This window comes from Hylobates moloch, unplaced genomic scaffold, assembly GCF_009828535.3.
Source record: "Hylobates moloch isolate HMO894 unplaced genomic scaffold, HMol_V3 SCAFFOLD_20, whole genome shotgun sequence".
NCBI lineage: Eukaryota > Metazoa > Chordata > Mammalia > Primates > Hylobatidae > Hylobates > Hylobates moloch.
This window is the reverse complement of record NW_026652295.1, coordinates 572,968-599,369: the sequence shown is the minus strand read 5'-3', so window position 1 is coordinate 599,369 and position 26,402 is coordinate 572,968. Positions and strand designations below refer to the sequence as shown.

The window sequence follows — 26,402 nt, the reverse complement described above, 5'->3', positions numbered from 1 at the left end:
GTATTGCTGCTGTGATCATTCCTGCACATATTTTTGTAGGGACGTATGTTTCGATTTTCCTGGGTATGGACCTAGGAGTAGAATTTGCCAGGTCACATGGTAATTCTGTGTTTGACTTTGAAGAACTGCCAGACTGTTTGCCAAAGTGGCTGCGACATTTCCCATTCCCGTCGGCAGCCTGTGAGGGCCCCGGTTTCTCCACGTCCTCACCGACACGTGTTTTCGTCTATCTTTTCTATAATAACCATCCTAGGGGGTGTGAAATTCTATCTTACTGCAGTTGTGATTGCATTTCCCAGATGGCTAATGAGGTTAAGCATCTTTGTATGTACCTGCTGGCCTCTGGTACACCTTCTTAGAAGAAATTTCTATTCAAATTCTTTGCCCATTTTTAAATTGGGTCATGTTTTTATTGTTGAATTGCAAGAGGGATATATCCTGAATTAGACCCTTATCAGACATATGATTTACAAATATTCCTGTCATTCTGTGGGCTGTATTTTCACTTTCTTGATGGTGTACTTTGAAACACAAAATTTTATAATTTGGATCAAGTCCAATTTATCTGTGTTTTCTTTGGTGGCTTGTGTTTTTGGTGTCATAGCTAAGAAACCAATTCCAGCCTGTGGTAATTTCCCACTCTCTACACCTCCAGTAACTTTTTATTTTTATTTATTTATTTATTTTTACGAGATGGAGTCTCGCTCTGTCGCCCAGGCTGGAGTGCAGTGGCGCGATCTCGGCTCACTGCAAGCTCCGCCTCCCGGGTTCACGCCATTGTCCTGCCTCAGCCTCCCTAGTAGCTGGGACTACAGGCGCCTGCCACCATGCCCGGCTAATTTTTTTGTATTTTTAATAGAGACGGGGTTTCACAGTGTTAGTCAGGATGGTCTCGATCTCCTGACCTCGTGATCCACCTGCCTCAGCCTCCCAAAGTGCTGGGATTACAGGCCTGAGCCACCGCGCCTGGCCACACCTCCAGTAACTTTTAATAGTTACAAAAGGCTAGGACCAGCCCTTGTAAGAATTTTTGAGTTCTATTTTTTTAATCAGAGATGTGATACAATACAAAAATTACTCTTCAATGACTGAAGTATTGTATCTGCAAATGAAAACAGCATCCCTTTATCCAGAAAAGAAAATAGAGGCCAGTCACTGAGACACATCCCGGCTAGACTGCTGCACTTCACTCAAACTGAGGATCGTGAACATTTTCTTGCAATATCGCAGCAGAAAAAGGAAGACACCTACAAAGGAGAAAATCCGTTTTAGGCTCAGGTTTTTACAGCAGGCAATGCTAGAAAATAATGGAAGTCTGCAAAGCTTTGTGGGAAAGAAAGTGTGACTGTGGAATATTCCATTCTCTTCATTGAATAGTTTAAAAGCTGCAGTGAAGTTTTAAAAATCGTCTCTGTAGCGTCTCCTCTGTCACCAGAGCATCACGCCATTCACACATCATTCTGCGCTGCTTCTTGCTTTCTAGTGGTCCCGCATGTTGTTATTTCCAAACCGGGACTATAAATTCCTTGAGGACAGAAACACTTCTCTTTTGCTCTTCACAGCACCGGGCTGTCATCAATACTCTACCCAGTGTCATAAATACAGAGGTGTCACAGACACCTCCACACCCAGCCTCTCCTCCTCCTGGCTTTTGGAAAGTTGGCTTAGAGAGGCAGGGATTCTCAAACTTCCATGCACATTAGATCACCTGGAGGGTTTGGTAACACAGACTGCCTGACCTCACCCTCAGAGTTCCTAATTCAGTGGGTCTGGGGTGGTCTGGGGCAGAACTGCATTTCCAGCAGTTCCCGGGTGACGCTGGTGCTCTGGTTAGGAGCACACTTCTAGAACCCAGCTCTAATGCCGTCCCCAAATTTGGCTGCACATCTGGGTCTCACCTCCAATACAAAATGGTTTGATCAGTCAGAGCGTGGGCTGAGCACCCAGGTGATTCTAATGCACATCCCAGGTGGAAAACCACCACTCCCGTGCCCAGGAAAGTCTCTGTTCCCCTTCATGTTCCTGTGTCTTCATTTGCATCACAACATGGATACACACAGAGAGCTTGACTTGAACATGATTAAGGCAAGGGCTTTGGTGGGTTTATTTATCCCCTTATCCCCAGAATCTGTAACAGTAATCAGTAATGGGGGCTTCAAAATGTTCTTTGAATGAAAGAAGGAATGAAAGAATTGGGACAAATCACACCAGGGAATTATCACACAGCGTCCCAGGGGGAGTCCCCTCTCTCATCTCTCCACACAGCCTGGCTTCGTGCCTGGGATGGGATCACACCCCCTGCCCCAGGATGGGATCGTACTCTCCTGCCCCAGGTCACCTTACTCTGTGTGGTCTCCTCTCCTAGGTGCCTCTCAGGGTTTGCCCTGGCATTTGGTCATGCTCTGTCCAAGTCCCACGGGGGCGGGAGGCAGGTACAGCAGCCAGAGATCCTGTCCCATCATCTGGCGTGCACTCGAAGGCCACATCAGATTTATTTTTTCTAAATTTCTCACCATTGCAGAAAAAGAGCATGAGTATTTCCTGGATAACTGAGCCTTTTATGTAATGTCTGTCAAATGGAGCTTTCCAGTGCATTACAGAAATTACTCTCGTTAAATACAGCAAGGACCTGCCTCTGGTCAAACACAGCGGTTAATTTTCTATCTTCATCTCACACAACTTCTCGATAGTTTAGACGGCAATGACCATTGGAGACGCTTTCATGGCCTGGCTTGGGTTGTACTCCTTTTCTCTGTGTTTCTCCTCCCTTTGCAGCTGCTGCTCAATGCTTCTTAGCTAGTCCTTTATCTTGGCTCAACCACCAAGGCTGGAAGGTCCCTGGATTCTTTCCTGAGTGCCCTTCTCATCTACACCATCCTCATCAGTGATCCTATCTGGACCTCTTGGGTGGGAAACGGGGAGAGCGAGAAGGGAAGGAGGGGAGGCCAGTCTCTCCCATTCGATTATGTGTATATATAGTACATGGTATATCATTCACAGCTAAAAATCCTCTCTGCTACAGACACGCTCTGAATTACCAGCGATTTCACTCACTCAGAATACATAGAGACGAGGCTCCTCATTCAGAATCTCCCTGAACCTCACGATGGACTCAGCTGGACATGGGACAACTCAATAATTTCCTGGAACTTGCATTTTACTTGGAGAGGCCTGCTCTAGGGGAGGGTGCTCTTTGTGGTCTTCCATGTACAGCTAATTAAGATTCTGACTGGGTTTAGGATCAAAGAACCCTGTCCCATTGCATTCCCACGTTCTTTCTTCTTCTTTCAATGTCTTCCAAGATCTATTTTAAACGGGAAGTGTTGTGTACTTTTCAGGGGCCCTTTGACCTGTTCCCAGTAAATCAAAACAGGAAGGTAGGTCTCAGCCCTTCGCCTAACAGCCAATCCGTGTGAGACCAAGGTCTGCACAGCTGTGTCTATGTCCAGTGCCCAACCAGGGACGTGGTATTTCCAAAGGCTTCCCTGAGGTCGGTCTATGGCAGTTGTTTGCTAATCTGAATCCATATTGGTGATTAATTTTGGAATTAGGCTCTTTGAGTGTATAAGGGATAGGGTGCAAAGGGCAAACATCTCAGAGAACTTCTACAAATATTAGGAGTTGGTGCAAGAAGTTCACAATGAGCTGGGAAGGAGTGGGAAGAAATAATAGGGCCTTGGATCCTTTCCAATTCCCACCCCAGTGCGCTTGGCAGCTCACATGATACCCTGACTTTTCCAAATATTGGGGAGAAAAAGCAGCCAAGGTTTTATGTAAGAATGAAAAGGGCCTGAAGCACTTCAATTTCCGGGTGGCTAAACAAAAGAGGACACACACCAGGGAAAACCCCTTAAAGTGTGTGCAGAAGAGTCGAAAAAAAGAGAAGAGGCATTTAATCGGAGAGAGAAAAACAATAGAAATGATGTCATTATTTGCGTATAGTGAGGTTGCCGTGTAGGTGTGTTTGTATAAATTCCTTGGGCTTCTCCCAGTAATGAGATAATGCTGTAAGGTCCCCAGTTCCTCAAAAATTTAGCTAAAACTTGGAGTGATACTAATTACAAAACACAATCGCCATGCAGGTAAAGCTATACATATAATAAATATAGTCTACTGCTTACAGGATGAGACCCTTGTTAGCATGGGAGGGGGCTGATTTCATAATGTGTACACCTGAAATGCAGGGACTGATCTCTCTACAGGTACACATTTGCCTCAGAGTACACTGGCCTAATGCAGCGCTGCCCTACAAAGGCAAATCCTCCATCAATAAATAATGAAAAACCACCCATCAAAAAAATAAGTCAGAGTGCGGGAGGCACAGAAAAAGTGACAAATTGATTCCAGACTCTTCTTTTTTAGGCCATCATGGAAACAGTTACTGGATTTATATTGGAAAATTCCTACCAGGGTGTGACACCTTCAATCGCCCTTCGTTTCCAGTGATCTCCCAGGAGCAGGCAGAGGGACATCCTGGGAACCGACCACGAGGCGGCTTGGATTTTACTGCTGCCACTGAGCACCGCTCAGGAATGTGGGCATGGAGAGCCAAAACCTCAGACGCACTGCAAGGTGCCCACAACCTCATTCGTGTGCTTGGACACCTGAAAAATCCTTTACCTGGTACCTTTTATTGATATATTTCATATCATCACCACTTTTAGTAATATCTGAGGAATTCTACTAAAGAAAGAGGGATGCCTGAACACTGGAGACACACGAATGTCCGTATTTTATATAAGAAAGGTCAAGGCAATGAATTTAGAGTTCTAGACTGCTACATTTAATATGGATACCTTGAAAAGCAATGATGGAATAATTTATTGACAGCTTTGTTGTATTTTGAAAGTAATAAAGGATGCATCCAACCAAACAAGTTCATTGAATTTTTGATGGGGCCATGAGACCTGTAGATCAGAAGAACACAGGCAGTGTGATTTCCTGAAAGTGTTTGACTTGACAAAGGAGGGAGGAATTAAAGTGAAAGGAGACATTGATAGTTGATTAAATGACAGTGACCTAAAAGGTGCTGAGGAGTCCACTGCTGTTAACCTGGAGGAAAGTCCCCTGAGCCCCAGCTGTTGGGGACAGTTCATCTGCCAGGCAACAGAATCCACATTCAAGATGATTTCAAGGCCCAAAGGAAGAGACAAAAACAAATACAAATAATTCATTAGAAATAAAAGTTTTTTAAAATGTGAAATTCTGATTTTAGATTCCCACAAATAATTCCATAATTTTGGCAGAGATAAGATCTAGCTTGGGAGTGGGCTTTGAGAAAAAGGGCTTGAAGATGAGTTATAAGAGCACTAAAAAGGAAAAATGCAGGTGGGCTCAGTCTTCATTCACAGAAGCATGGAGTCCCTATCAAGGCAGGTAATTAGGATGTGCTTCAGTTTCCCCAGGACCCTTTCTGCTAGCTTCATGCACTTGTGTCAGAAGAGGCCATTAACCACGCTGTCCCCAGACTCCCTCCCACATTTCTTGACTTGTCAGGCTTTCCTGTGAGACTCATTTTCCCCTCCCTGTTGTTCTATTCTTTGACCTAGTTACTGGTTGAACTAACAAGCGTTACTTGCCTTCGATGTATTGTCTCACCTTTCATCTATTAAAAACATAATACCCATGCTCAACTTTGAAGGCCCAGCTTGAATCCTACCTTCTCAGTGTGGCTTTCCTCTTCCTCACCAACAGAAATGACCTGGTCTTCCTCCAGAGGCTTGTGAACCTAATGGCCATGGTCCTTAGGACTCTTACCAGCCTTATCACATGCACTATTGTCTTCTGTGAGAGTTGGTACATTTCAGAGCATCCTAAATCATTTCTCAGGCGACAGAGGACATCAACTGTACTTTTATAAAGATTCTATTTAAGATGTAGCTTTCTGTCAATAAACTAGGTATTGCAGGAACATACCTCAAAATAATAACAGCCATTTATGACAAACCCACAGCCAATATCATATTGAATGGGCACAAGCTGGAAGCATTCCCCTTGAAAACCGGCACAAGACTAGGATGTCCTCTCTCACCACTCCTATTCAACACAGTATTGGAAGTTCTGGCCAGGGCAATGAGGCAAGAGAAAGAAATAAAGGTATTCAAATAGGAAGAGAGGAAGTCAAATTGTCTCTGTTTGCAGATGACATGATCCTATATCTAGAAAACCTCATCATCTCAGCCCAAAAGCTGTTTTTTTTTTTTTTTTTTGAGACGGAGCCTCACTCTGTCACCCAGGCTGGAGTGCAGCGGGGTGATCTCAGCTCACTGCAACCTCCGCCTCCCGGGTTCAAGCAATTCTCTTGCCTCAGCCTCCCGAGTAGCTGGGACTACAGGCACATGCTGCGTGCCTAGCTAATTTTTTGTAATTTAGTAGAGACAGGGTTTCACTGTGTTGCCCAGGCTGGTCTCAAACTCCTGAGCTCAGGCAATATGCCTGCCCCAGCCTCCCGAAGTGCTAGGATTACAGGTGTGAGCCACTGTGCCCGGCCTCAAAAGCTTCTTAAGCTAATAACCAACTTCAGCAAAGTCTCAGGATTCAAAATCAGTGTGCAAAAATCACACGCATTCCTATACACCAACAACAGACAAGCAGAGAGCCAAATCATAAATGAACTCCCATTCACAATTGCTACAAAGAGAACAAAATACATAGGAATACAACTAACAAGGGAAGTGCAGGACCTCTTCAAGGAGACCACAAACTATTGCTCAAGGAAATCAGGACACAAACAAATGGAAAAACATCTCATGCTCATGGATAGGAAGAATCGTTATTGTGAAAATGGTCATACTGCTCAAAGTAATGTATAGATTCATGCTATCCCCATTAAACTACCAATGACATTCTTCACAGAATTAGAAAAAACTATTTTAAAATTCATATGGAGCCAACAAAGAGCCCATATAGCCAAGACAATCCTAAGCAAAAAGAACAAAGTTGGAGGCATCATGTTACCCAACTTCAAACTATACTACAAGGCTACAGTAACCAAAAGAGCATGGTACTAGTACAAAAACAGACACATAAACTAATGGAACAGAATATAAAACTCAGAAATAAGACTGTACATCTACAACCATCCGATCTTCAACAACCTGACAAAAACAAGCAATGGGTAAAGGATTCCTTATTTAATAAATGGTGCTGGGAGAACTGGCTAGTCATATGCAGAAAATTGAATATGGACCCCTTCCTTATACCTTATACAAAAGTTAACTCAAGATGGATTAAAGACTTAAATATGAAACCCAAAACTATAAAAACCCTAGAAGAAAATCTAGACAGTACCATTCAGTGCATAGGCATGGGCAAAGATTTCATGAAGAAAATGTCAAAAGCAATTGCAACAAAAGCAAAAATTGACAAATGGGATCTAATTAAACCAAAGAGCTTCTGCACAGGAAAAGAAACTATCATCAGACTGAATAGACAACCTACAGAATGGGAGAAAATTTTTGCAATCTATCCACCTGACAAAGGGCTAATATCCAGAATCTACAAGGAACTTAAACAAATTTACAAGAAAAAAACAAACAACTCCATTAAAAAGTGGGCAAAGGACATGAACAGACACTTCTCAAGAGAAGACATTTATGTGGCCAACAAACATAAGAAAAAAAGCTCAACACCATTATCATTAGAGAAATGCAAATCAAAGCCACAATAAGATACCATCTCATGCCAGTCAGAATGGCGATTATTAAAAAGTCAAGAAACAACAGATGCTGGTGAGGCTGTGGAGAAATAGGAACACTTTCTATACTGTTGGTGGGAATGTAAATTAGTTCAACCATTGTGGAACACAGTGTGGCAATTCCTCAAAGACCTAGAACCAGAAATACCATTTGACCCAGCAATCCATTACTGGGTATATACCCAAAAGAATATAAATAATTCCATTATAAAAATACATGCATGCATATGTTCACTGCAGCACTATTCACAGTAGCAAAGACAGAGAATCAACCCAAATGCCCATTAATAAAAGACTGGATAAAGAAAATGTGGTACATATACACCATGGAATACTATGCAGCAATAAAAAGGAATGAAATAATGTCCTTTGCAGGGATGTGGATGGAGCCAGCAGTCATTATCCCCAGAAAACTAACACAGGAACAGAAAACCAAACACTGCATGTTCTCACTTATAAGTGGGAGCTGAACAATGAGAACACATGGACACAGGGAGGGGAACAATGCACACTGGGGCCTGTCATGGATGTGAGGGAAGAAGAGCATCAGGATAAAGAGCTAATGCATGTGGGGCGTAATACCTAGGTGATGGGTTGATAGGTGCAGAAAACCACCATGGCACACATTTACCTATGTAACAAACCTGCACATCCTTCACATGTACCCTACAACTTAAAATAAAATTTAAAAAATAGTAATACTAAGATGTAGCTTTATTTATGACTTGTGTTGTAAAATTTAGACTCTCTTAGGTTCAAGCAAAAATTTCTACACATTTCTCTACTGATAAGGAAAACACTCCTCTATAAGGCATCAATATTAGCAAATGTACATAACCAAAGAATGCATGATACTGAGATACATATTTAAAGCAATAGTTACAGCAAGTAGCTTGAATGAAAATTTTAGGAGAATGCAATTGATCTTGTCTTGAGATAATGCGGAATAACTGAGGTACAATGGGAAATAAACAGACAAACATCAATCAGATATGAGAAGGCTTCCTTGAATCCAGCATTTTGGGCCTAACTCTCAATCTGTAACAAGCCTCCCAAGACAGGTAAGTGAGTGAGAGAGAGAGAGAGAGAGAGAGAGAGAGAGGGAGAGAGAGAGGGAGACAGAGAGAAAGGAAGGAAGGAGGGAGGGAGGGAGGGAGGAGGAAAAAGAAAGATTTTCATTCTTTTTTAACTAAATTATATTTAGTGCATACTCTGTGTCAGGCACTGCCATGTGCTTTTGAAATAAAGAAGTTAACAAAATGTACAAAGTCTCTGTGTTCATGGAGCATCCATTGTACCTCAGAATCGGAATAACCCAGTAAAAGGTCAGATACAATAATAACTATAAGAATGAACAGGTTATGTGAGGGGGATAGAGAGTGATAGTGGTGGTATTTTATAACTGGTGTTAACTGAATCTTCACAATAATGCTCTGAAGCAAATAAAGGGTGTTCATTTGAGGCTAATCTTAAAATGAGAAAACTAAAGCTCAGAGATGATTACAGGAAGCAGCAGACTCAAGACTAAGTCCCAGCATTCCCAACTCAATGTGATACTCATTTTATTCTATCACCTTGCCTCTGATCAGGAAATTATGCTTGTTTGAAGAGCTCTTCTTAACAAAGCAAAATGTGGGGAAACCAAAGCTGTAGGCAATCACTTTTTTTATTTTTATTTATTTTTTATTTCAATAGGTTTTTAGGGAGCAGATGGTGTTTGGTTACATTAATACATATATATGTGTGTGCATATATACATATGTGTATATATATATATATATCACATTTCCTTTATTCACTCATTGACTGATAGCCATTTGGGCTGATTCCACATTTTTGCAATTGCAAATTTTGCTGCTATAAACATGCATGTGCAAGTATCTTTTTTGTATAATGACTTCTTTTCCTCTGGGTAGATACCCAGTAGTGGGATTGTTGGATAAAACTATAGACCTATTTTTAGTTCTTTAAGGAATCTCCACACTGTTTTCCATAGTGGTTGTACTAGTTTACCTTCCCACCAACAATGTAAAAGTGTTCCCTTTTCACCACATCCACACCAACATCTATTTAAAAAAATTTTTTTTTATTATGGCCATTCTTGCAAGAGTAAGGTGATATTGCATTGTGGTTTTGATTTGCATTTCCCTGATAATTAGTGATGTTGAGCATTCTTCCATATGCTTGTTGGCCATTTGTATATCTTCTTTTGAGAATTGTCTATTTATGTCTTTAGCCCACTTTTAGATGGAATTGTTTGGTTTTTCCTTGCTGATTTGCTTGAGTTCTTAGTAGATTGCAGATGTTAGTCCTTTGTCGGACATATAGATTATGAAGATTTTTTCCCACCCTGTGAGTTGTCTGTTAACTCTGCTGATTATTTCTTTTGCCGTGCGGAAGCTTTTTAGTTTAATTAAATTTCATCTATTTATCTTTTGTTTTTATTGCATTTGCTTTTGGGTTCTTGGTCACAAAGTCTTTGCCTAAGCCAATGTCTAGAAGGGTTTTTCTGATGTTATCTTCTAGAATTTTTATTGTTTCAGGTCTTAGATTCAAGTCTTTGATCCATCTTGAGTTGATTTTTGTACAAGATGAGCGATAAGGATCCAGTTTCACTGCTACATGTGGCTTGCCAATTGTCCCAGTATCGTTTGTTGAATAGGGTGTCCATTCTCCACTTTATGTTTTTGTTTGATTTGTCAAAGATCAGTTGGCTGTAAGTATGTGGCTTTATTTCTGGGTTCTCTATTCTGTTCCATTGGTCTATGTGCCTATTTTTATACCAGTGCCATGCTGTTTGGGTGACGATGGCCTTGTAGTATAGTTTGAAGTCAGGTAATGTGATGCCTCCAGATTTGTTGTTTTTGCTTTGTCTTGCTTTGGCTATGTGGGTTCTTTTTTGGTTCCATATGAATTTTTTTAAGATTGCTTTTTCTAGTTCTGTGAAGAATGATGGTGGTATTTTGATGGGAATTACCTTGAATTTGTAGATTTCTTTTGGCAGTATGGTCATTTTCACAATATTGATTCTACCCATCCAAGAGCATGGGATATGTTTCCATTTGTTTGTGTCATCTACGATTCCTTTCAGCAGTGTTTCATAGTTTTCCTTGTAAAAGTTTTCCAACTCCTTGGTTAGGTATATTCCTAAGCATTTTATGTTTTTTGCAGCTATAGTAAAAGGGTTTGAGTTCTTGATTTGATTATCAGCTTCACTGCTGTTGGTATATAGCAGAGCTACTGATTTGTATATATTAATTGTGTATCCTGAAAGTTTGCTGAATTAATGTACCAGTTCTCAAACACTGTATTTTAAAATACAGTTCTCATAAATTGCACTTTAAAACTGTACTTTATATTACAAATATTTGCATTTGTAATAGAAGTATATTTGTGTTATAAAGAAAGAAGGTGGGGGAAGACGGAGAGGGAGGGAGAAAGGGAGGAAGAAAAAGAGAAGGAAGAATAAAGGGAGGGAGGGAAAGAAAGAAGAAAGGAGGATAGTAGGGAAGGAAAGAAAAAAGGGAAGGAATGAGGGAAAGAAGGAAGAAGGGAGGCAGGAAGGAAGGAGAAAAGAAGGGAAGCACGGAAAGAAGGAAAGAGGAAAGGAAGGAGGAAGGAAGGAGAGAGGGAAGGAGGGAGAGAAGGAAGACAGGCAGGCAAAAAATGGAAGGAAGGAAGAAAAGAAGGAAAGAAAAGTAAAAAGGGAAGGAGGAAATGGGGAAGGAAGAAAAGAAGGGAGAAAGGGGGGATATTAGCAGTCAGAATGGGCATGCCATCCCAAAGAAGGAATTACAGTCAGTCACGTGAAATGCCACACTGTATATGACACTGGTTTGTAAATTATAAAGCTCTAAAGCAGTGTGAAGAGTTAAAGTGATCCTCACAAGCAATTACTCTGAGATAATCAGGCTTCATATTTGAAGAAAGACACTTCTCGGTTTACACAGATCAGTCCCTTAAAATAGGAAAATCCCATTGCTGTCATAGCCCACCCTCCAACACACACACATGTTGGCAGGTGTCTATGATAATGCAAACAAAGAGAGGCAATTCAACACCAGAATTGCCACCCATCAGGTAGGGAAACTAAGCGCAGAGAAAAATGTGTCTCTACGCCCAGCAATAATTAATTAAAAGGTCAAGAAGACATCTAAGCATTTTTCCCCCTGAGGTCTATGTAGACAAAACTAGAGAAAAATGTAAGTATAAAATATATTACATTTCAAGCCAGTAAGGCTTTGCCTCCAGACTTTTAAAGAGGTGCTGGCTGCACAACTGGCACTGGTAAGCGAGTCAGCCTTGGGAGAAAACGGTGTTTCGAAAATGGAAAGAGAGTGGTTCCAGAGAGGATCAGCTGGGCCGGCAGACTTTTCCATTAACAAACCTAATTTGTTTGGGAAGCAAATTTCTCCCAGCCTTTCTTTTTTAGTGGATTCTTGTCATTTCTATTAGTTTTCTTTGGGAAGCAAATTTCTCCCAGCCTTTCTTTTTCAGTGGATTCCTGTCATTTCTATTAGTTTTCTCTGATCTCCACTTTTTGCTGAGACCTCAGATTTGCCAACGTTGATACTTTTCAGAAATGTGACTTTCGTGTTAATAACTGTGCACCCTCTCAGGATATTCTCACTATCTCTGTGTACCTATGATAGGTTTGCACATGCGAAGGCAACAGCTTTTATCTAAAGGGTTCCCAGAGGAAGATTCTAGCTCTCAACCATCACGGCTATGCATACAGCACGGTAACTGGAGTCAGGGACTCAGCCTCACCCCGTCTGTAAAGGAACGAAAAATTAAATGTTCAGAGCTGCTCACATAATCCTTGAACTTGGACATAAATACATCAAAGGTTTGGAAGAGATCATGGTAAGCCGTGAGAACAAAACTCAGATTGGTTTATGACACCACCCCAAAGCAAAGATCTGAAGGGTGCTTTCATTTTCAAATTCAGGGTTATTTGACACAAGGCTGATGGTGAAATGTACCCACGTGTTCAACCAAGATGGTTTCGCTCAAACAGTGAAGGGCATCAGCCTGTGAAAACTACATCAGTTTAAAAAAAAAAGTCTCATTTAACTTGCTGCAAATCCAGCCCATTAAGTTCCCCTGTAAAGTGGTTTATGGAACATGTGGAACTTGCTGGCATCTTGGGATATTGCAAAGACAGATTTTTGATGGAGAATATTATGCACTTTTCCCTATTTCATACTTCAAATTTATTATTTTCTCCTTTTAAAATATTTTTTGCCGAGTAAAGTTTGGATTAAGCCAAAACCTCAATCTTTATATTTTATTTCAGAACATATTGTAAGTAGACACTTGAAAGTAAGTTTTAAAGCACTTGTTCTCTTTTAACTAATCCAGAACAAAGAATTTAAAATAAGCTTTCCAAAGCGCTTATCAATTTCAAGATGTACAAAAACTTTTCAACACATGAAAATCTTACTTTTAAATATTATGTTATTTACATCATCAAAAAAATACATATTCAATATGTTTTTCTTGAACAGCCGGATAGCTTTTCAGGTGAAGTATCACTAAATTTAAAGCAATAATCCTATTGTTAATCCAAAACAAAATTACAATAAGAACATTACAGTGTCCAAATATTCTGGAAACAAGGGAAATGTATATTTATTGTACTTTTTCTGACTAAAGAGTGAACCTATTGCTTTAAGTTTAGAGTTGCTTTACCTACAAAGGTGTCTGGAGGTTGAGGAAAAATAGAATCAGTATATTGTTGAATGTTAACTAATAAATCCTTGGAAATAAGTTTATTCTCTGTTCCCAGACTTTTCAGACAGCTTGTATATTATTTTGGCTCAGATAGCATTTTACATACTAATGAATTACATATGGGTTGCAAAACCACTGCCTAATATTAGCTAAAGATTTGAATGTCCATACTGATCTACAGAGAGGGGCTGACTAGGGCCAGGGACAGAGCGCAGACCATCTCCGAATGCTCAAGCTGAAAAAAAGACCTCGAACAAAATTAGGGACCGACTGCCTCCTGGGGGAACCTGGTTTTCAATAAACACATGGTTACTGAAGTTCTGGGATGGCCAACAATATATGACTTAGGTGTTGATGGCGAGCTCCAAGTCAATTACTTGTGCGTTTATTCCACACAAACACTTATTGAGCGCCTATCCTGGTCCAGGCACACGCCAAGCATCACAGTTCCTGGGAAGCTGTGATGAAATGTAGCCAAATTCTCAGCACGAACGCCCTTTCTCTGACCATTCGAGAGAAGTGTGCACAAGATGGGGCCGCTCACATGATGCACCCTGATAGAGGAGCCTAGGTTTCTGGGGGCACCTTTTGGGGCACCCCCTGTTGTTTGCTGGCCTGTAACCAACCTTAGGAACCAGACAGATAACACCCTTTGGTTGCCTCTGTTCAAGAAGTGAGTCCCAAGCACAGCTGGTACCCCCAGTCCTAAGTTGTAAACTCATATTAGCATAAGCATTGCCACGTTACTCAGAGTAAATGTGTATTCGATTTTAATCCCTGACTGGGTACATGCCACAAATATAGACTATTTTATCTGGTTAGATTGTAAATGGTCAATACAATATGACAATTTACTTGCAGAATATCAGCTATATTGGATTGCTACTGCCACTCTACTAGGGCACCCCAACACAATTCATTTTCCCAACCAGATGTCCCTCCATAACCAGATGTTCAAACATTCATTGAAATATAAGCACACGAACCTCTGATGTGCTCGCTCAGGGTCACACCCCATTCCTCCTTCAGAATTTTCCCAGGAAGTATCTCAGTGTCTTCCCCTCGCTGAAGCTACCTCCACCCCATACCCTCCATCAACAGCATCCCCGCCGAGTCACCATATGCCAGTTTGTAAATACCAGAATTGAGGTCCAAAAGAGCCGCCTGAGAGCCAAGCCTCAGAACCGTGAACAAGCTCAGTGTAAGGGATAGCGCCAACGACAGAATCATCCACATGAGTCCCGTGTCCTTCCTGCTCCAAGCTTACCCTGAATATCACAGCCAGGTTAATTTCCCTCATCTGTTACTTAGAATATGGGTTTAGTTATGTTGACAATAGCCTGCGCTTCTACTCCATAAAGTGTCAAGGGACTCAGGTTCCTTCTGCATTGATTTTCTGCTCCCTTCAAAGTGCTGCTTCATTCACAGCCCTCTGTACCATCTGCACATCTGAGCCACCAGAAGGGAGGGTGGGGACCTGGAGAGCCTGTCCTATTTCTTTAAGGGCAAAGCATAGATGTGCTCACATCATTTCTGTTCACAGCTCCTTCCAGGGAACTTAATCACATGGCCACACCTTGCTACAAGAGAGGCTGGGAATAAAGTCTGCATTTTGTTCAGCTATGTGCCCAGATGAAAATTCTATTGCTATGGAAGCTGAAAGAATGGATGCTGGGGGCCAGGCATGGTAGCTCACTCCTGTAATCCCAGCAGTTTGGCAGGCCGAGGCGTGTGGATCGCTTGAGGTCAGGAGTTCGAGACCAGCCTGGCCATTATGGTGAAACCCCATCTCTACTAAAAATACAACAATTAGCCGGGCATGGTGGCAGGCACCTGTAATCCCAGCTACTCAGGAGACCGAGGCAGGAGAATCGCTTGAACCCAGGAGGCTGAGGTTGCAGTGAGCCAAGCTTGTGCCACTGCACTCCAGCCTGGGCGACAGAGCAAGACTCCGACTCAAAAAAAAAAAATTAAAAAACAATTTTTAAAAAAAGAATGGATGCTGGAGAGCAAGGGAGAGGCTCTGCCAAACCAAAATACTTCACGCGTCTCTGCTCAAGATGTCCTGTCCATGTGGCACACTAGGGTCAACATCCGCTTGCACTGCAGCCATTCCAGAGCTGATGGCACTCAATGATCCAGCTTTCATCACCAGCTCAGGCTCTCCACAGCCTCCAAAACTACACACTCCACAACCCTGGCTCACGGTGCCTCTTCCCCTTTTACAGAGGCTAAGCCAATGCCCCAACTCCTCCATAAATTTCTCCTTTCTTACTATATCCCATAATACTCTTCCTCCTCTGAACTCCTTTTGCCCTTGTTGCCAGCCCAGTCTCCATCCCCTCAGTCATGATAGTGGATGCCATTCAATGCTCACTCTTATGCCCTCGGTCCTCAGCTTCCAGGACCTGCAGAGGGCATCCAGCTGCAAGAACCTGCTGTGCTCCGTCTGAAGGCTTCTCATGATCTGCACAGCGGAGGCCAGAAGGGCTGAGGAGTTAACGCTCCTAGGAGCAGCTCTCAGGCAATGAAGGGGGAGAGAGCTGGAAGATGACTAGCCCATCTCCCTCACCCTCAGGCAGACTAACACCAGCTTCCGTTCCATACCATTTCCCAGTATGGCCAGTTGCCCACAGTGCCAGTGAGCCTTGGCTGGCTTCCTTCCTTTCCCTGTCTCATTTTGGTCACTCTCCTTCCTACCCATGCTTCCTGGATCACTCCTATTCAACTAGTAGTCCTCAGGTTCTTGCCTCAGTGTCTCCTTCTTGGAAATATGTACTAATTAGGGTTCTCCAGAGAATCAGAACCCAGGTGGGAGATGTGAGGGGAGATGATAAGAAATTGTCTCACACAATTGTAGAAGCCACAGCATCTGCAAAGCTGGAGGCCCAACAGAGCCGGTGGTGTGGGTCCAGTCTGAGTCCGAAGGCCTGAGAACCAGGAGAGCTGATGGTGTAAAAAGATGGCAGGAAAAGAACCATGCCCCAGCTCAAGAAGTCAGGCGGAGAGAACAAATTCCCCCTCCTCTGCCTTTTTGTTCTGTTCAGGGCCTCCTCAGATTGGATGGTGCTCACCCACTTAAGGGAGGGCCATCTGTTTTACACAGTCTACCAATTTAAATGCCCATCTCATCCAAAACACCCTCACAGAAACACCCAGAATAAAGGTTAGCCAAATATCTGAACTAACCTGGTCCGGTCAAGATGACACAAAGTTAATCACCACAAAACAACTAAGACAATCATGCCTCATCCTCCCTACCCTCCCTAGAGTTCTGGACAATGAAAATGCCCTCATCTCATTGTGCCATATCCCCAGTGCCTGTCACACATACAGTAGGTGCTTAACAGATGTTGGAGGTTCCTCAGAACTGACTATATTTGCATGTATATTTTCCTCTCTGTTCTAATGCCAGTGTTGTAATTTGTTAGTTCAACACCCAGTCTGCTAAAGCAGGAGTGGTTGCTGCAAACTTTGTAACTGATGGTTCAGGCAGGTACCAGCCTTGTCATAACCACACAGTAATTACACATGAAAGTATGTTTCTCTGTGCTTTACAAAGCATAAAGCTATTTGTTTTGGTTTCATCCCATCACTTCATTAAGCAGCAGAAGAGTTAGGTTATATACTGAACCAATTTTGCACTAAGCTTCGTTTACTTTCTGTTCAATGAACATGCTAATTCATTGTCATAAAATTCATAGTTTACATGAAAATCCATTGTCCCCTATTCTACCAAATGTTAACAATTCAAAATGTGCAGCAAATGGTTCCATTTAGAGAGCAACACGAGTGAGTATTGAGAACAGCCATGGAACCCTGGAATAGGCGTCTCTTCCCCCTTTCTCCCCTCCCTGCCTCATACGCCCATCTTTCTTCCGTCTCCATCCGCAAAGAGAAGCTCATAAAAGAGAGAAATATTTCCATCAGGCACAGCAAGGCAGAAGCTGCATACTGTTTGGATTTGCACAGTATCACTTTTGTTATCTCCCCACGTCGTTTATAAAAGTTTTGCAGTTGTGTGTGGGCGTATAGGTAAAAATTTTTCGAGCATTTCGAATTCTATAAAATCCAGAAGAAACTTTGCCAAATCTATTCCCATCTTGCTTTTTAAACTCATATATATTTAAAGGGATATTCAATACTTTTGTTTTTGACTTGGTTACTCATAGGCCATTAAAGTGTTGTCTTTTAAAAGCTATTTGCTATTCAAGGAGCCTTGGGAGCCCATTTTACGATCCTCTTTAAGTCCTTTTTCTCTGAACAGGAAGTTGCATTTTGCCAAGAGTAGGCACGCTGAGCAGAGTGAGGTAGGGCTGGGCTCTGTGTACGGCTGAGTGCTCCATCCCGTTCCTCCTGCGTGTAGATCTCACAGGGTGAAAACTTGATCAAGACAATCAGAGTGAGAAAGCAACATGACAAAAATTAGGAGCTTAAATACCAGCCAAGAACCGGACTTTTCTCTGGGTCTGAAACTAGACTGGAGAAGACGTGCCTTTCTCAAAATCTAGAGAAGTGTCCTCTCCGGGGAGTGCTATCACAGCTTTCCGAGCTCCTTGCACTAGCTCACGAGTCCTGCAGCATGTGACTACGAGGTGCCATTGGGTTTTCTCACTCTTGTCATTTCACTTTTCATTAGCAGCACAGTAATGACAGAAGGAGCAGCTCTCCTTCTCCACGTGGGAAGATACCCATCCAGGCCAGAGACAGAGAGAGTTGGCCTTTCCTTCTTTTCTTACCACTTCCTATCTGATAGCCAAGATCTGGACTTCAGGAAAATGCATAACCGCGCTGGGCTGGTTTCTTAGAGCTGCTGTAACACACTAGCACAGACTGGGTGACTTCAAACCACAGGCATATTCTCTCAGGGTTCTGGAAGCTAGAAGTCCAAAGTCACAGTGCCAGAAGGGCTGCCTGCCCTCTGAAGCGCTAGGGAAGAATTCTCCCTTGCCTTTTCTCGTGGTGTTGCTAGCATTGCTTGATGTTTCCTGCTTTGCAGATGCATCACTCCAATCTGCTCCGCCTCCCGGGTTCACGCCATTCTCCCATCTCAGCCTCCCGAGTAGCTGGGACTACAGGTGCCCGTCACTATGCCCTGCTAATTTTTTGTATTTTTAGTAGAGACGGGATTTCACCGTGTTAGCCAGGATGGTCTCGATCTCCTGACCTCGTGATCCGCCTGCCTCGGCCTCCCAAAGTGCTGGGATTACAGGCATGAGCCACCATGCCTGGCCCCCAACAGGTAATTTCTTACGGCCAACATTGCCTTTAATATCCATACTTCTACCAAGTCTCTTCTAGGCTTTTAAAAGCATGTACCTCAAGTTTCTTCCAGTCACTTCCCATTACCCAATTCCAAAGCCACTTCTGCATTTTTAGAAATTTGCTACAGTAGAACCCTACTTCCCAGTATCAAAATGTGTGTCAGTCAGGGTTCTCAGAAAAACAGAATCAATCAAGAGTATACACAGATACCTATGCACATGTATATAATATATACATAAAAATCTTACTAAATATTATATGTTATGTAATGTTATATATGTTGTGTTTGATATCGTTTGGCTCTGTGTCCCCACTCAAATCTCATCTCAAAATATAACCCCCACCTGTCCAGGGAGGGCCCTGTAATCCCCACATGTGGAGGGAGGGCCCTGTAATCCATGTGGAGGGAGGGCCCTGTAATCCCCACATGTGGAGGGAGGGCCCGGTAATCCTCACATGTGGAGGGAGGGAGGCGATTAGATCATGGGCGCAGTTTTCTCCATGCTGTTCTCGTGATAATCAGTGAGTTCTCACAAGAGCTGATGATTATTTAAGTGTTTGACAGTTCCTCCTTCACGTGCTCTCTCTCCTGCCGCATTGTGAAGAAGGTGCCTGCTTCCCCTTCTGCCATGATCATCAATGTCCTGAGGCCTCCCCAGCCATAGGGAACTGTGAGTCAATTAAACCTCTTTCCTTTATAAATTACCCAGTCTCGAGTATTTCTTTATAGCAGTGTGAAAATGGACTGATACAGTGTTGTATATTATTTATTAATATACATACACCTACTCCCACAAAGAAAGAGAGAGGAGGAGACATTCATTTGAACGAATTGGCTCATATTATTGTGGGGATTGGCAAATCTAAAATGTATAGAACAGGCTGGCAGGCTGGAAACTCAAGCAAGGAGTTGATGCTGCAGGCTTGATGCAGACATTCTTCTCTGGGAAACATCAGGTTTTGCTCTCAAGGCCTTCAACTGATTGGGTGAGGTCCACTCACAACATCCAGGAAAATCTTAAAAGTTAACCATATCTATAAAATGCCTTCACAGCAATACCTAGATTTGCATCTAATAAAATACTGGGGTACTATCATCTAGTCAAGCTGACACATGAAACCAACACACATTCCCAATCTAATGAGACCTCCAAGAATCAAAATCATTTGTCTAGGTTTTATTCATCATTATTTTACTTATTTTTGAGATTCGACTGGCCTAAAATGGAATTATTATGTGAATTTCAGGGCAGCAGAATTACTTTTCCTATCAAAGTTCAGAGATGAATACAATGGAAATAACAGAATAGTACATGCACAAACAACTAACCTGTCCTGGCTTCTACAGCCTCGATAGGTAAGTGGATTGAAGAGCAGTAAGAGAAAGGCCCTCCTATCCAATATGCAATGGTAGACTGTCCATGTGTCAAAAAAGCATGTGTCATACGTACAGGAAAGTACCCTTGATTTTTTCTATTTTTTTTTTTTTTTTTTGAGATGGAGTCTCGCTCTGTCACCCAGGCTGGAGTGCAGTGGCACAATCTTGGCTCACTGCAACCTCCACCTCCTCCCGGGTTTAAGCAATTCTCCTGCCTCAGCCTCATGAGTAGCTGGGACTACAAGTGCTCGCCACCATGCCCGGCTAATTTTTGTGTATGCGTGTATTTTTAGAGAGATGAGGTTTCACCGTGTTAGCCAGGATGGTCTCGATCTCCTGACCTCAGGATCCGCCCGCCTCAGCCTCCCAAAGTGCTGGGATTACGGGCGTGTGCCACCGCGCCCGGCCTGATTTTTTTTAACTTGGCTTTTTAAACAAATCTTTATTTCCCCTAGTTACAAAAACAATGTGCTCACTTTAGAAACTTTGAGAAAGGCAAGGAAGAAGAGAAGAAACATCATTTATAATTCCACTTCAGACATAGTCCTTCCTAACGCTTTAATTTTTTCAAGTATGTTTTGCTGAATATGCCTGTATATATTTACATGTATGCATATACAATCCAGAAATATATGTGGGTATACACAGACATGCACACATGTATAATTCAAAACATCATGAAACCTTGCATTTCTGGTTTAGCGATCTCATTTTTCTCACCAACAATTTACTTATTTGTAAATTTATTTATTTGTGGGGAGATTAGATCCTTCACAACATCCAATGTGTATTAAAACCCATATTCTAGATGTCCAGAGACTATTAAATAAAAATTCATTTTTCATTCAAAGTTGCAAGATTTAACAAGATCAGCAGATTTACACACAGAAACCTCGACTAGCTATGTGAGACTGGTATGTTCATCTCCACAAGACTGTGGCCTCTCACTGTCATTTAGGCACATTTCCTGCAATTCTGACATCCTGAGTTTGCTAGAAGGATTAGAATCTGTGTAGGAAGACATCTCAAACTCTAGTTTCCACCACCGAGGTAACCTCCCTGTTTAGATACCCTACATTCACATTCCAGGCATCAAGTTCTAGGGTAGCTGTAATATTACTTAGCAACTATATGCAGCAATGACATGACTGACTACAAAACCATCTGATGAAAAACCTAATCACTAATTAGTCAATAATTGGTGAGTATCCACTAATATGTGAAACAAGGTCATTCCTAATGGATTTTAAAGAATCACAGCATTAAGGGTCACGAATCAGTTTCACCAAGCCTAGAAACTGAGGATGCAGAACTCAAAGCCTCTCACTCGTGTTACTGAGATTCTTGGAGCCACAAACAGGTCTGAAAACGAGGCCTCCCAGCGCCATGGGCAGCGCTCTTCTTCCTCACCTCCTGCCCCAGACTGCATTTGGAGGAACACATATCTCAAAATACATTCTAAACAAAAGGGTTCCATTGCAAAGTAAGCCTAGCAGCTTCTTGGGTTGTTAGCATACTTGCCTCATAAGAGATCCCCAGTTAAATAACCTTTTTTAACCAGCGTTTTCCAAACCTCACTTATCCCAGAACCTAGAGCCCCACAGCTTGAGTATTTGAGGTAAGGAACTGGTTTTAGAATTTGCACATCTAGGAGGAGGAGAGGGTAGGATTTAGTTTCATCTTTCTTTTATATTTTGCTATTTTAATGGCCAATCCTTCCACAATCAATGTAGTCAATCATTCAGTCTATGCTTATTTACATTAGTGACAGAAACTAGAGAGAGAGATAATTCAAAACAGCAGGTTGTTAAAATAAATAACAAAGAATTGGCTTTGGAGTGAGTTGTTGAACTGATATTAACTTATAATGAAGTATGCCTGACTGGGCCAGACAACAGCCCCAACACTGCAGCAAGCTCAAGGCCTTGCGAGCAACCACGGAAGATGGTGGGAGTCTTAACACCTTGTGGCTCCACATACAAATATGCACAGGTCCTTTATCCCAGGATTCACACAGAACACAGAAGCCTCAATATGAAGACATCACTCAGGTTAAACAGAAGAATCTGTCTCTCCCAATTACTCCCAAAAGTCTGCTCCAGACTTGGTAATACCACGTCTTTTTAAAAGACAAAACCAAGAATGTTGCTGCTGTGCTCAAAAACTTCACTCACTCTTTTTCTGTTTTAAAGAGTAAAGGCTAAAATCCGGGTGGTTCTTAAGGCTCTCTCACATCTGACCCAGGCCCACATCTGTCTCTGTTGTTTCTCCCCAAGGAAGCCTCCATCACCCCTGCTCTTTCCTTCCCTAGTCCACTTGCCTGCAGTGACTTTCTCTCTCCTTCTCAGATATGTGTATCGGTTTCCAATTGCTGCATAACAAGCATGATATAATGGCTTATGACCACAAACGTGTATCTCCCTGTGGTTCAGTAGGTGAGAAGGCTCACGTGGGTCTCCTGGGGATAAAGCTAAGATGTCAGCAGAGCTGCTTCCTTTCTGGAGGATCTAGGAGACACTTCACTTTCTTATCTTTTCCAGATTTTAGAGGCCGTTAAATTCCTAAGGCCATGGCTCCTTCCCTCATCTTCAAATCCAGCAACGTTGTGTCTCCCTGACCAGCCTTCCAGAGTCATCTCCCTCTGACTCTCTTCTTATGTCTCCTCCTTCTGTTTTAAAGGACCCCTGTGATTATACTGGGCCCACCAAGATAATTCAAGACCATCTCCCTACCTTAAGGTCAGCTGATTAGCAACGTTAATTCCAATGTTAATTCCCTGCAACTTTGATTCCTCTTTGCCTTGTAAGGTAATGTATTCACCAGTTCTTGGAATTAGGATGTAGAAATCTTTGGCATTGGGAGGGATTATTTTGCTACTACATATGACAAGAGCACTTTACTTGTGAAGGTTCTGTGCCCCTGTAGTGTTTGCTTATTGCTTCTATTATACTTCTCATCACAGACTTATTTGTACTATTATTTACTTACACATGTATCCTCCACTTCATTACAAGTTCCTTAAGAGCAGGGACCACTCTTGAATCCCATTTTTGTCTTTTGAGGCCAGGTCCAGTCATTGGCACAAAGAATTTTTTGATGACTGGCATTTTCCCTGACTATTGCAAATTCTGCCTTCTGTATAAGTTTCTTGCTTAACTTAGAATCAATTAGCAATCTGCAGCCAAAGCAAATGAAAGTGGTGTTCACAAAGCCTTCACTTAGGAGATTAAGTGGTAAACATCTTAAATTATCAACACAGATCAAAAAATAATCCCAATGAACGCTACAATTCTATAAGATCTCCTTATAAAATAAAGCCAGCGGTTTTTCAGGCCCATAATTTCAAATTGACTTTAGCAAACCAGCTTAACTTTAGCAACAGATCTGTGGCAGAATATTTTCACACTTTTCCTACAAGTCTTTTTAAAAATTTGAAGAATGTGTTAAAATTCAGAAATAAAAGATAAGAATGTGTATCTGCAGACAAGACCCAGTAGGAAATAGCACACCACACTGACTGAGAAAAGGGAGTTTATGGAAGGGGGCATTTCTAATTATGTGGGCAGAGTTCAGGAATGGCGGCAGCAAGGGGTGATGCAGTATCTCAGGCTAATGATGGTGGGGGGTTCTTACTACTCTTTGACCTGAAGGAGAAAGGGAAAGGAGAAGTTACTGCAGCCCAGAGAAGGAAGCCCAGTGGGAGCCATGGCCAGGTAGGGGGACTTCACTCTTCTCATTGCCTGCCGCCTCCTGCTGATGTTTCCCAGTAGCCCCAAGTAGGCAGAGGGAAAAAAATAACAGACAAATCATAAGTCAATAAAATAGAAAATGCAAAAACAGAGAGAAAATCAATGAAAACAAGAGCTGATTGAGAGGCTGAACAAAATGAATAAACCTCTAGCCAGACTGATCTGGAAAAAGAGGAGTCATAAATTACTGACGGGAGGAATCAGAGTGGACCTCTCCATGGATCCCACAGACATCGACAGGATGGTTAGGGGACATTAGGAACCACAGTGTACTAATAAATTCCACCACTTTAGATGAATAGGCAAGGAAATGTGTTTCCTTGAAAGACACAGGCTAACAAAACTCACTCAAGAGTAGGCTCCTTGACAGCTGACTACAACATCTGACGGACAGTATATACTATATCATACTTTGGTTAAGGGAGAGCCTTCCAGGCCCCACTAGAAAGGAGGTAAAGAAGGAGGAGGAGGAGAAGAGACCTGATTAGAAGGTAGGTAAGCAGGTTGCACGTAATAGGCCCATTCTAACTTCCCCATTTTTCCTGGACCATTGGATAGAGAAATTCCAGAATTTGAGCCTCCTTGGCTCCAGGTCACCACTGAGTCCAGGCTTCACTCAGCCAACCTGGTAGACTCAAGCCAACACATTACATTCCAAATCCTGAGTGTTTATACCTACGTCAATAAACACAGCCCAATCACCACTTCCATTTGATTTTTACTAGTCTAACACCCTTAGAAGGCATCCCATAATACTCCCCAGGCTCCAGCAGATGTACATTGGCAAGATCCTGTAATTCTCTTGGTAGATAGACTATCTCCTCCAAAACCAGGATTTGTGTCTCTGCATCTGGGCTGTGTCGGGATCTAATCTTATTATGGGCCTGGTGGCAAATGGGGTGGTAGGCGCTTACAGCTGAGGGGGATGTGCACCTGTTTATGAGCAGATTCCCCAGGTGTATTCTCTGAAGGGCATTTATACCTGGAGAAGGAGTTGCCTGAAGATAGGTTCAGGGAGAATCGGAGGTTTAAACTTCTTAACCTCTTACATGTCTCGGTCTCCCACCTCTCCCCAACCAGCCATTACCTGAGTGAGAGCCGTGGGGCTGTGCCTTCATCGAAGCTGCAGCTCCACAGCGCATACAGCAGGCAGAGCTCAGCCACATCTGCCGTGACGGCAGGAAGTGAGGAGCTCCCGCTAAGCTGCCAGGCCTTCTCACTGTCTGAGTGTGCTCTGAGTAAAACACAAATAATACTAATCAATAATAATAATCCTCACAATCTCCAATTTCTCCTTTTCTCTGTATACAATGTCTAGTGTCACCAGAAACAGCCAGCTGACCTCACAATCTTTATCTCACTTTTGTTGTCAAAGCAACCAGGACTGTTGCCCTTCGATCCCATCCCTAGTCCCTCCACCTGCACTTCCTCTCATGACACCGCTGAGGACAATTCGATAAACTGATGCTACTGTGTGGAACAGCTCACCAGGGCCTCATCTCCTGCAAAGTTATTTGTATACTTCTCCACTATAAGAGCAACCCAATGCCAGAAGTCTTTTTAGAGGTTCGTTTTCTGGAGCCATTTCTGGTACCAATGACTGTCAGTCAGATGTTATAGATGTCACACTTAAATGGAGTAATTGAGAGAATTTAGTGAAGAAGATATTTTAAAGGGTCTGCACAACAATGGAGATACACAGATGATAGATTATTGATAGATTGATGACAGATAAATGACAACTAAATAATATATAGACAAATGACATAGATGATAGATAATTAATAGATAGATAGATAGATAGATAGATAGATAGATAGATAGATAGATGGCATGGAAGGGGTTTGGGGAAATCTGTTAGGGGTAATGACGGATCCAATTATGTTACAACAGTATGAGAGCTACCTAGAGAAAACTGTGGCCTTGACAGAGGTATGCAGTCAAACCAAGGTCCCTGGATGGAGCCAGAGGAATCAGCAGCCCAACCCCACTCTTCTCACCGTGCCTCCATAAAAAGCCGCATTGATGAGGAGCATGTGGGTTACCCTTCAGAGAGAAGGGTGGAGCAGGGACCTGGAGGCCCAAACAGTAGATGCCCAGCACATGATTCATCCAAAACCTCACCTTGCCAGATCACTAGATCACTCAGTCACTGAAGCTGCCCTCTGACTCCAGCTCACTTTCTCCCATCGTGACCCATGCAGTCCTCTGATGCTCTAACAAGGACACCAAAAGACAAATTAGTATTCACCTAATTTTCATTGGAAATGACTGTCTTGTTAGTGAAGAGGACCCTCTCCTGCATCCTGTTTCCTTAGAACCATCACTGCTGTCAGTGAGCTGGCTAATCCAATAAATCCATGTGTGTTTGTGAGGTCAATCATGGTAAGGACTTCCTGCATTGCTTATATCACACAAAAGACCAGGGCAGACAGTGCTCCACCCTGGTGCTCACTCCCCTGTTGATAGATTTCTCAGTGTAATTTCCTTGGGAATACCACTATTCTCTGTCCTTTAAATAACTGTACGGTGCTTCCAAAGTTAATGAGATCAAATACATTTAAGCATTTTATTTAGA

The 26,402-nt window shown here is 42.4% G+C and overlaps 2 long non-coding RNA genes across 2 annotated transcripts in view; both read right to left on the bottom strand.

The window, feature by feature from the left end:
* LOC131382167 (uncharacterized) overlaps window positions 1–26,402 on the bottom strand; it is a 150,202-nt gene that overhangs the window by 62,216 nt on the left and 61,584 nt on the right. The window lies entirely within an intron of this gene.
* LOC131382169 (uncharacterized) lies at window positions 1,028–25,041 on the bottom strand. Its single transcript, XR_009211417.1, has 2 exons — window positions 24,912–25,041; window positions 1,028–1,247 (listed from the first exon to the last, which is right to left on the bottom strand). It is a non-coding gene; the product is annotated as an uncharacterized LOC131382169 (long non-coding RNA).